Source organism: Rhipicephalus microplus, chromosome 9 (assembly GCF_043290135.1).
Source record: "Rhipicephalus microplus isolate Deutch F79 chromosome 9, USDA_Rmic, whole genome shotgun sequence".
NCBI lineage: Eukaryota > Metazoa > Arthropoda > Arachnida > Ixodida > Ixodidae > Rhipicephalus > Rhipicephalus microplus.
This window is the reverse complement of record NC_134708.1, coordinates 45,766,747-45,779,228: the sequence shown is the minus strand read 5'-3', so window position 1 is coordinate 45,779,228 and position 12,482 is coordinate 45,766,747.

Sequence of the window (12,482 nt, the reverse complement as noted above, 5' to 3'; positions counted from 1 at the left end):
CCGCTTGGGCCAGGTGTCCGGAAATATGTCGCACCAAGAAGAGGTCGGTGCTGCAGCCGTTCCCACTCCGCCACCGCGTGCCGCGCCTTTTCACGTCATTAACAGCCTCCAGCGTGAGCCCCATCCCTTCGCTGGTATGCGCGGGGAAGATGTGGAGGAATGGCTGGACGATTTCGAACGGGTCGGCGCTGCTAACCGGTGGGATAACACCTACAAACTCGCTTACGTGTCATTCTACCTCACGGGTGTCGCGAAGACGTGGTTCCTCAACCACTTCATGGACATCCCCGACTGGTCAGCCTTCAAAGATCAGCTTCGCCATGTCTTTGGCACACCGGCTGTCCGTTCAGCTCTCGCAAGGAAAGCTCTTGCGACTCGGAAACAGCACATCGGGGAGTCGTATACATCCTACATCGAGGATGTCCTTTCACTTTGCCGCCGGGTTGACACCCCAATGACAGAGTCAGACAAGGTACGTCAGCTTCTTAAGGGCATTGGACCCGTCGCATTCAATGCCCTTGCAATCCAGAATCCGGCTACCGTTGCTGACGTTGCGACAACCTGTCAGCGCCTGGAAGAACTTGAGTCGATGCGCCTACAACCGGACAGTGACGCGGCCCGTATTACGACTGATCCAAACCTACGAGAAACGATAAGGGTGATAATACGCGAAGAATTAGAATCAATGGGATTCACACTACCATCAGTATCTACCATTCAGCCTTCTTCAACGTCATTGCGGGATGTCATCAGGGAAGAGCTCACGTCCATGACCCACATGGCCAACCTGCAGCCCATTGTCTCTCGTACTCTACCATCGTTCCCGCACACCGCCGCCGCACCACCAGGCACCGTCAGCTCGACGTCCCCGCCACGAACGTACGCGTCGGTTGCTGCCGCACCTCCCACAAGCTTTCCCACGAGCTTTTCATCACCACCGCGTGAGCCGTCACCTGTCCCTCTGACTTCTCTCTCTCCTGGTGCAGTTAGCGCAAGCTACTACCCTCCTCATCGATCGACTCGGCCTACGTGCTATTATTGCGGCTATCGTGGTCACATTGCACGCTTTTGCCGCAAGCGCCAGCAAGACGAGCGCCGAGGGTATGACATACGCGAACGGGACTATACCGCAGGAGCCTTGTACCAGGGTCGCCGTTATTCGTCACCGCCGCGTCGGTCTCCATCTCCGCCAGCATCGGGTGAACTGCGCAGTAGTCACCGATCAACCCGACGCCGTTCACCGTCGCCTTACCGTCGCTCTTCTTCTCCTCTTCAGCCCGCTTCCCTTACTTCTGATCGGCGTCCGGAAAACTAAGCGATGCAGTTTTTGGAGGACAAACTGCATTCCAACACAAGACTCCAATTCCTCCAGCGCGCCCCTACAATATGATTGCGGTCACAGTTGAGGGAGTGGACGTTGATGCTTTGGTGGACACTGGGGCTGCGTTTTCTGTTATTCGTGCTGATTTGTGTGCCCGTCTTCGAAAAGTCACGACGCCTTATGATGGACCGACACTGGTTACAGCCCAGGGAACAATGATTCGCCCTTCCGCTCTCTGTACTGCCCGTGTACTAATCGACGAAATTCTTCATCATATAGAATTTGCTGTGCTATCCCCGTGCTCCCATGAACTCATTTTAGGCTGGGACTTTCTTTCCTCTGCTTCTGCGGCTATTTGCTGTGCACAACGTGTCGTCCATCTTACTGACACGGACCACTTGCTCAACGACGAAACCTACAGGCCACTTCGACTCATCGCTGCAGTAGACATCGAGCTACCACCAAACGAACATCAATTAGTGACAGTTTTGTCCAACGACGTCGACTCTGGTGACATTTTGGTCACTCCGTCACCGTATTGCCTTAATAAAGGCATAGCTCTGGCATCAGGTGTGGCTCGCTTCAACGATGGATCAGCTGTCCTCGCTGCTACGAACACCACACCAGATAAAATTTTACTGCTGCGGGGCACTACTGTCGCCTGCGTTGCCGATCTGGAGCCTGTGTGCGTCGTGCCTCTTACCCCTGCCTCCTCTAAAGGCCATCCTGGAGATCATGCTGCTTCCTCGGCCTTTACAGCAGCCATCAACAAGGACTTGACAGACTTGCAGAAGCAGCAGCTGCTTGATTTGTTGCAAAAGCATGCAAACTCTTTTGACGTTCATTCATCCAGCCTGGGTCAGACAACTGCTACAGCACATCGTATTCAGACCGACGGAACATCCATTGTGCATCGTCGTCCGTACCGCGTCTCCCTAGCCGAACGAAAAATCATTGAGGAAAACGTAGACGATATGCTGCAACGGGAGATAATCCGACCCTCAACCAGTCCTTGGTCGTCTCCAGTGGTTTTGGTGCGTAAAAAAGACGGTTCCGTACGATTTTGCGTCGATTACCGAGCACTCAATAAGATCACTAGAAAGGACGTATACCCCATGCCACGCATCGACGACGCCCTAGATTCCTTACAGGGTGCTGAATACTTTTCGAGCCTCGACTTGCGTTCAGGCTATTGGCAAATCCCCATGCACGAAGATGATAAAGAAAAAACTGCGTTTGCAACGCCGGACGGCCTATACGAATTCAATGTTATGCCGTTCGGTCTATGCAATGCGCCCGCAACTTTTGAGCGCATGATCGACACCGTGCTGCGTGGCCTGAAATGGAAGACTTGCCTATGTTACCTCGATGACATTGTTGTCTTTTCATCGACGTTTTCTCAACATCTGCAACGCTTGGACGAGGTCCTGACTTGTCTTGCGGGCGCTGGTCTTCAAATTAACACCAAAAAGTGCCATTTCGCCAGCAGATCTATCAAGGTACTCGGTCATATTGTGAGCAAGGACGGAATTCGCCCAGACCCTGATAAAACTGCTGCAGTGCTTCGCTTCCCTCGCCCTGACAAACCAAAAGATTTGCGAAGTTTCCTTGGTCTCGCCTCTTACTTTCGGCGATTCATACAAAACTTTGCCTCCATAGCCGCACCACTTCATAAGCTACTTGCTTCCGGTATGCCCTTTCAGTGGTCTCAGGAATGTGAATCAGCTTTCGACAGGTTGAAGAGTGCCCTCACGACCGACCCTGTACTTGCTCATTTTCACGATGATGCACCGACCTTCCTGCACACAGACGCTAGCGGCCGCGGTTTAGGAGCCGTGCTCCTGCAACGCGACAACTCTTCGCGAGAGCGAGTCGTTGCATACGCCAGCCGCGTCCTCTCCGCAGCCGAGAGGAACTACACGATCACCGAGCAGGAGTGCCTCGCCATCGTTTGGTCAGTACAGAAATTTCGTCCATACCTGCATGGCCGCCATTTCACCATTGTGACCGACCACCATGCTTTATGTTGGCTTTCGACACTCAAGAACTTGTCGGGACGCCTCGGACGCTGGATTCTACGCCTCCAAGAATATGATTTTGAGATCGTGTACAAGTGTGGCAGGAAGCATAGTGACGCCGATGCTCTTTCTCGCTGCCCACTACCAGCGACTCCACTCCGGGTTTCAGCCGTCAATTTGCACAACACGCCCTCGGAGTCCACGTCTACGGCGGTTTCCTCTCTCGCCTCTATGGACCAGCTGCCTTCGGACGACCCGCACGATTTTCCTTCTCGACAGTTGGCTGACCCATACTGTCGACGTATTATAGACTACCTCACTGGCAGTTCCCGTCCACCTAATGCAAGGCTCCGTCGCCAGCTCTCGCAATTTAAGCTGGACAACTCGGTACTGTACCGCAAAATTTACCATCCTGACGGTCAGCGCTGGGTTCCCGTTCTACCCCGATCGCTTCGGTCCGAAGTCCTCAGGGCACTTCATGACCATCCGACTGCTGGTCACCTTGGTTACCATAAAACCTACGATCGCCTTCGAAGTCGGTTTTATTGGCCAGGCATTACCACTAGCGTAGCTCGGTACGTCGGGTCCTGCACTACCTGCCAATGTAGAAAACTACCAACATCTGCTCCCGCCGGTAAACTACAGCCTCTTCCGTGCCCAGCCACACCATTCGAAGTTGTAGGCGTCGATCTTTATGGCCCCCTCCCAGTCAGTGCTGCTGGAAACCGGTGGATAGTAACAGCCATTGACCATTTGACGCGCTACGCCGAGACGGCATCCGTTACTACAGGTTCAGCTTCTGAGATTGCCGATTTCATCCTCCGAGCCATTATACTGCGTCATGGTGCTCCACGTGTGTTGCTCAGTGACCGTGGAAGGGCCTTCCTTTCACAACTAGTGAACGAACTTCTTCAGGCCTCCGGCACAACTCACAAGACTGCCTCTAGTTATCATCCCCAGACTAACGGCCTCACTGAGCGATTCCACCGCACTCTTGCTGACATGATCGCCGCCTATATTCAACCAGACCACAAAAACTGGGACGTTGTTCTCCCATTCGTCACTTTCGCCTACAATACGGCCATTCAGCGAACAACCGGCTACTCGCCATTTTACCTAGTTTATGGACGCTCCCCTACTACTTTCCTGGACGTCTCCTTCTTTACCTGCCAAGTGAATTCATCTCCATCCTCTTCAGAGGAATACGTTTCACGACTCGCAGTGTGCCGCCAACGAGCTCGTATAAACACTGAAGCCCGCCAGGAAGACAGAAAGCTAGTTTATGATGAATCGCATCGTGATGTATTCTTCCAACCTGGAGACGAAGTGCTCCTTTTGACGCCTGTTCGCACACCTGGTTTGTGCGACAAATTTCAGCCTCGGTTTATTGGACCGTACACAGTTCTTGAAGAGACTTCACCAGTGAATTATCGCGTGACGCCACTTGTAGACCCAGCAGATCGCCGTTATCGAACTACAGAGGTCGTCCATGTCTCCCGTATGAAGCCCTTCATGCGACGTTCTTTGTCCCCTTGACTTGCCGCGGCCAGGCTGGCCGCTTTCACGTGGGGGGAATTGATGTGGGCATTTAGTATACGCATCCTCTTCACCGGTACATTATCATCATTATCATGTGTGGCTCATGCATCCCCATCGCTGTCGCGTAGCATCATCATCATCTTGGTCCGATCATCTCAGCTGTCGGCTGCCGGTTCTTCGGGCCTAATAAAGGTGTTCCAAACCAAGACTCCATAATATATATATATATATATATATATATATATATATATATATATATATATATATATATATATATATATATAAAAGGAAGTTGAAATAATTAAAGCTAAAGTTAGAAAAGAGAGGCAGTTAAGTAAACTGGGAGTCACCAGTAACTTTTCTAGCGTTATCGAATTCTTACCAATTCACAGGCGGAACCAAAACCGGAGTACCGCTGTCGCGTGCAACCGACAAACTCCAGGAGACGTACCCCAAATGAACCGTTTATAAGAACGATTGCAGCGGCGTTAGTTATGCTTACTATTTATCAACTTCCGTTGGCGATGTGTGTTGCCATGGCAAGCGCAGCCTTCAGAGCCTAGAAACGATGTAGCTCGATGTTTGATATAACGCCACACACTCATTTTGGCAACTTCGTCTATAAGGGTTTCGGTTTCGGTTTCGTCGGCAAGATAGAATAGATCTCAAAGGTACGTGTCTCATCTTGTTTTAGACGCAATTACTTATTTTTGTGACTATAATATACATTCTATTGAAGCTGCATCAAGGTGGTAGAAAGTAACAGGTTTTTGCAGATGCACTTGGAAAGCAGCAAAAATCGAAGGTGCACTGCCAGGCCACAGTCTGGTTGTCTGCCCCGTTCTGTCGAAGCAGCATTCTTCGAAGTAAAAAAAAAAAAAACAGAAGTGGTCACCGTCCGTAGCCTTCCAACTATTTCTTCGAACAGCACGTTCCCAGGCAGAACGCAGCGCAGACTTTTGGAAACTTGTAACACGAACAATCACGGCATGGAATATTGCTCTCTACGTTTGCGAATTCCTCGATAAAAATGCACCAAATGCGATATTCACCCACCAAAAAAATATACATGCACGCCATCAGTCTTGCCTTGTAAAAAAACACCAGAAAACTTGGAATTCAAAGGGCATTCAGACGTCCTACTGATTCTAATGTTTGATAAGTGCAGCCACAGACCGCAAGTCCCTCGTCCATAAACTTAAATCTCTGGGACAACGTCGTGTCAGCGACCATTTAAAACTCCAAATTACCTTCCATATAGCTATACGCATGTGTTACACGCATGTGCACCTTTGATATTGTCTTTAATTTAACAAAACACGCGAAAAAAAAACAGGCGATCTTCAGCGAACGAAGCAAGAATACTTACACGTGAAAAGGGATCTGAGGCGTATTCTTGATGCGATTTGTGCAGCCATAAGCGACGCACGAAGTCACCATGGCTTTGTAAAATCTTTAACTGCTTTACAAAAGCATGTCACAGTCTCCAAACGCCACAGCGAGGGCGGAGCTATGGTGGCTAGCCATGCATAGCGGAGCTACGAAGCGCATTTTGTCGTCTGCTTTCGTGTCTTTCCTTTTCCAATATGGCGGCGACCAGCGTCACTTATTGGGGCGCACCTCCACTCCAATGGAGCAAGGAAAAAATATTTTCCTTCCTTCATGAAGAAGTAGTAGGTCCGTTCAATTTATCTGCACCAGTTGGAACTGGTTCACGCCTGAGCACGCGAAGTTCAGAAATTGTGCAGCGTGAGTTCAGCGTGCAGCACTGCACGACACCCGAAACGAATGACGATGTGCCGACAGGGTGCAGGCCTTATTTCTTTTCGCTGAATTTACACCATTCAACACACACTTACCGATGGCGAATCGCACATGCGGACACTTTATAAGGTGCAAACATCTTGGAAAAACACACCGCGTTTGTAGAGGCTGGTACGGCGCATAAGACACCTACGATAAGTGCTGCAACTTCTGGTCAGCTGCACGCGCTGCTGCACCAAGCCGGCACCGTCAGCGTAGGAGGTGCAAGAAAATTGCGAAACAGTGCTGCACCTTTTCTGCACCTTTTGTAACGATGGCAGGGTTCAGAGGTCGTCAATGTTGCACCACTGAAACGAATGGCAAAGTGCAGCACCTCGTGAGCTGATTTACGTGGTGCAGGCGAATCGAACGTAAGAATAATCCTGATACTTGAACTCAAACAATCACCGCTCTTGTTATGTCAGTAAAAATAAAACAAAAACATTTTATTCAATCTTTATAAAAAGGACGTTGTAACTACTTTTTGATATTTATTTATACATCCTGTAATAAAAAGTTTAGCCATGTTGAGCGCCCTTAACAGAGAAAATGCACACTAACTTATCCGACCACAAAAAAAGAAGTTAGTAGTTCCACTAAACGCGCAAATGACAAAACTCGCTGGATGAATGGATGAATTAATATGGCTGTACCCTTTAAATTGGGCGGTGGCAAGCGCCACCAAGCTGTAGTACTTAGTGAACCAAAAACTAGATTTATTTATTTTTTCTTCAAATAGTGAGGCCGAGGACTCCCACCCCGCAGTGAAGGGTCCAATCCTCACTTGCGCCTTGATTTTAGCCTCCAATCAGATAACCTCCTTCTAGTTATTTCTACCCACTTGAAGTCTATTTTGCTCTCCCTGTCCCTAAACCCCAGTGCTTTGAAAAACTCTGCGCCATCGTCCTGAGCTATAGGGTGAAGCCCTTTACAGAACATTATCAAGTGTTCGGCAGTTTCTTCTTCCTTTCCACACGCACTGCATTGTGTCTACCCCTTCGTATTTGGCCCGATATGTCTTGGTTCGCAGTACTCCCGTCCTGGCCTCAAACAGTAAAGAACTACCCCGAGTATTATAATAGCTCCTTTTCTTGGCAACTTCCTGCTCAAAAGTTCGATATATCTCTAGTGCATACTTCTTAATCATGCCAATTCTCAACATGTCAGTCTCTGTTTCCTTCACTTTCTTCATAACCAATAGTTCTTTTTGGTTTGGCCCCCTGCTCTTTTCTAAGTATTAAAAGCATTGAAGGACTCTGGTATTAATCCGCCAATTTTCTGCATCACTTCTTCCATTTTGTATGAACATTCCTCGATCATGTACAAGTAGCTGAAAACCTTCCTAGCCCAACGCTCCTCCCCCATTTCTCTCAATTCCTCCTCAAATTGTATCTTGCTGCTAGCTCCCCTACCCTTGAATGATGTCCATCACATGTCACATTGTACTCCCTGATTTGGTGTATGCCCGTGAGTTCCTAAAGCAAGCCTACCCGTTCCGCATTCCTTAATTTCTAATCTTGCTTGAACCTCTATTCTCATGCACAAGGCCGCATTGCCGAAAGTCAGACCAGGAACTATGGCACCTTTCCAAATTCCCACACCATCATACCTATTGTAATTGCACAGCTTGGTCCCATTCGGTCCCATTGCGGATCCATACGCTAAGATATTTGTATTTATCCGTTATCTCTAGCGTGACCTCCAGTATCCTAAGCTCACTGCCTTAATTGTCATTAAAAATCATGAATGCTGATTTTCCTTACTGAATCTGAAATCTAACCTATCTCAATCATCACCGCAGGTGTCCGTCAATCTCTTCGAATATTTCTTGTTGTCGGCCATTAGCACTATATTATCTGCGTACATAAATGCTGGTAGGTCCTGTTCAATGAGTTTTCCTTGTTTGACGAAAGATAGACTGAAGCCAAGTCCACTCCCCTCTAATTTGGCCTCTAATCCTTGTAGGTACATCATGAATAACAAGGGTGACAGAGGACACCCTTGCCTAAGCCCCCGTTTTATCTCTGTGGGCTCGGATATCCGTTTTTCCCATATTATAACTACCGTGTTACGTTTATAGATATCCTTTAAGAGCTTAGTGACTGCGTCCTCCACACCTAGTGTGTCCGGTATTCCCCACAAGACCTATTGAAGCACGCTATCATACGTTCCCTCCAAATATGCTATCCACAGGGGCCAGTGTTCCTTTTCTGTTATTTCAATGCACCGCATCAGTAAGAACAGATTGTCTTCCAAGCTCCTTTGTTTCCGAAACCCATTTTGCAGTTCACCCAGCACCCCCTCATTCTGTACCCATGCCTGAAGTCTTTCCTTTATAACCTGCGTCACCTGCCTGTAAGCCACTGATGTCACTGTTATGTGACGATAGTGGTTTATGTCAGCTTTGTCCCCCTTTTGTGCAAAGCACCTTTACATTCCCGCATCGTTCCAGCCGGTGACTGCAGCGCTGCGGCGAGTTTTGGCGCGAACTAATACGAGTGGCCGCGTGCTAGGTGCTTTTCTGGCGACCGCACGTTCTTTAGGCACCAAAGCGCGCGAACATCCTTCGGCGCTTCCGCGAACCCCCTCGAAACGACAGCGCACCACCAGCGGCAACAAGCAAAACGCCATGTAAGCCTTTTTTTCATTATTTTATTCGTAAGTCTTGAGGATGGCACGCAATAAAACTGTTTCTCATTTATTTAATGAAATTACAAGCATGAATAATGCGAATGCGTTGAAGTTTGGAAAGTTACCCACTTTTTCTGGCACTGCGAACCCCAAAATTAACAGTCGTGCTGCACAGCTCGTGAATGGCACACGAATATGTTGATATTATTCACAGAAAGTTTGCCGAATACTGTCAACAAGGTGTTACAACATCTTGAGCTACAGAAATGCAGGAACGTTAGAGGGATACCTCACTTCAGTGAAGGTTTCATTGAATGCGATGGATATATCGGCAAGCGCTGGATGTGCTCCGGGAATCTACGTGCCCTGTTTGCACGATGCATGCATATCATTCACTGCTGTACAAACGCGGCCACGTCGATGAATGGATGGGTTGATATGGCTGTACTACAGTGTCTAGAAATATACTGGCTAGTGTTCTGAGCGCGCGCATTCCGTACGAGAGAGGGTGGCCCCGGATATGATGACTGCACTCAGATGCCACGAGCGGCGCTGCGTGTCAAGAGGTAACTAAAGGCAGCATGACTGCAGCGGTGATGAAAAACAGAGCACTGTGGAATTACAATAGGTAAGATGTTGTGAGAGGAATACGGAAAGTGGTCATGGTTCCTGGTCGGACGTTCGGCAATGCGGTCTTGTGCATGAGATCAGAAGTTCAAGGAAGATAAGAAATTAAGCAACGTGGAATAGGTAGGCTTGCCTTAGGAGCTCACGGGAATACACCAAATTAGGGAGTACAAGGTGATATGGGATGGACATCATTTGAGGGCAGGGAAGCTAGCAGCAAGATAAAATTTGAGCAGCAATTGAGAGAAATGGGGGAGGATCGAGCGTTGGGCTAGGAAGGTATTGAGCTATTTCTACATGAAGAATCTCGATACAAAATGGAGGAAGCGAACCAGAAAATTGACTGGTACTACTTAGAAAACAGCAGGTGGCCAAAGAAAAAAGAATTATCGGCAAGAAGAAGGTGAAGGAAGCTGACACCGATATGTGGAGAATTGGCACGAATAAGAAGTCCGCACTAGAGATCTATCGAACTTTTAAACAGGAAATTGCAAAGGAAAGGATCTATGATAATACTCGGAGTAGTTCTCTACTGTTTGAGGCCAGGACGGGAGTATTGCGAACCAAGACATATCGGTCCAAACACAAAGGGGTAGACACGGTATGCAGTGCGTGTGGAGAGGAAGAGGAAAGTGCCGAACACTTGATAACGTTCTGTAAAAGGCTTCACCCTATAGTTCAGGATGATGGCGCAGAGTTTTTCAAATCCCTGAGGTTTGGGGACAGGGAGGGAAAAACAGACTTTAAGCGGGTAGAATTAACTAGAAGGAGGTTATCTGACTGGTAGCTAAAGTCAAGGCACGAGTGAAAATTAAACGCTTCACTGCAAAGTACGAATCCTCAGCCTCACTTTTTAAAGGAAAAAAATAAATCTAGTTTTTGGTTCATTAAGTATTACGGCTTTGTTGCGCTAGCCACCGCCCGATATAAAGGGTACAGCCATATCTATCCATTCATCTATGCACGAACGCGCGAAATTCTTCTCGTCATGTTGCTGCTGGTTCCTCGCCACGTTTAAAATCAGTGTGTGACAGCTGCCATCTGATTTAATGTGAAGTTCGACGGCGCCATATGTACACTGCAACACCCTGAGATGTTAAAAGCTAAGTGGCGATGCAAAGAAAGGACGTGTATGGTGCCGCTGTGTGAAAGAAGTTATCGGTCGGACAAGGAAAATATGTCTTGTTTCCCGCATTAACGGATCCAGCACTGTTTCCTGAATGAAAAAGTAGGATTAAGAGGGCAGACAGAAGGCTGAATCCGAATGCTGTCGTGTGAGAAAAGCATTCTGAGAGTGACTCCATCGAACTATCTTTCCGGATTAGGGTGAACGGCGTCGGGAACGAAAGTGCCGTTTAGTCATAATTTCAAATATCAATATTTATCTGAAAAATTGAAAATACCCCTTCGCATTTCATTCACACAGTTTTTCTCCCATTTCAACGTCGGACTCTCTTGCGAACAACGTTATGAGTATCATATGCGGCAAGTGTCAGATTGTTCATTGGCATGTTATTATTCTTTGTTTTCACTTGAATCGTAATGGAATGCAGGCTAAGAGGTAAAGTCTTTTGGGTCTTCTCTGATAATACTTGCTCTAAAAAAAGCACATTTAAAAAAATAACTCCTGTGGTTATACTGTCAATGGTTTTTAAAATTAATTTCTTAGCGTATTGCAACCACTTTGAGATCTATCTATCTATCTATCTATCTATCTATCTATCTATCTATCTATCTATCTATCTATCTATCTATCTATCTATCTATCTATCTATCTATCTATCTATCTATCTATCTATCTATCTATCTATCTATCTATCTATCTATCTATCTATCTATCTATCTATCTATCTATCTATCTATCTATCTATCTCTGTCTGTCCGTCCATCTCTCTGTCTGTCCATTCGTCTGTTCGAACTACCCCGAGTATTATAATACATCCTCTTCTTGGCAATTTCCTGCTATAAAGTTCGATAGATATCTAGTGCGGACTTCTTAATCATGCCGATTCTTCACATATCGGTCTCGGCTTCCTTCGCCTTTTATATACCAATAATTCTTTTTGGTTTGGTTCCCTGCTGTTTTCTAAGTATTTACCAGTAAATTTTCTGGTTCGCTTCCCCCATTTTGAATCTACATTCTTCATCTACAAGTAGCTCAATACCTTCCTATCCCAACGCTCCTCCCACATTTCTCTCGACCGCTTCTCAAATTTTATCTTGCTGCTAGCTTCTCTGCCCTCAAATGATGTGTATCCCATATCACCTTGTACTCCCTGGTTTTGTGTATTCCCGTGAGCTCCTAAGGCAAGCTTACCCATTCCACATTGCTTAATTTCTAATCTTGCTTGAACTTCTGATCTGATGCACAAGACCGCATTGCCGAACGTCAGCCCAGGAACCATGACCCCTTTCCATATTCCTCCCACAACATCATACCTATTGTAATTCCACAGTGCCCTATTGTTCATCACTGCTGCGTTCCTGTTACCTTTAGTCGTCACGTATATTTCGTGTTCCCTCAGGTACTCGGTCCCATTGCT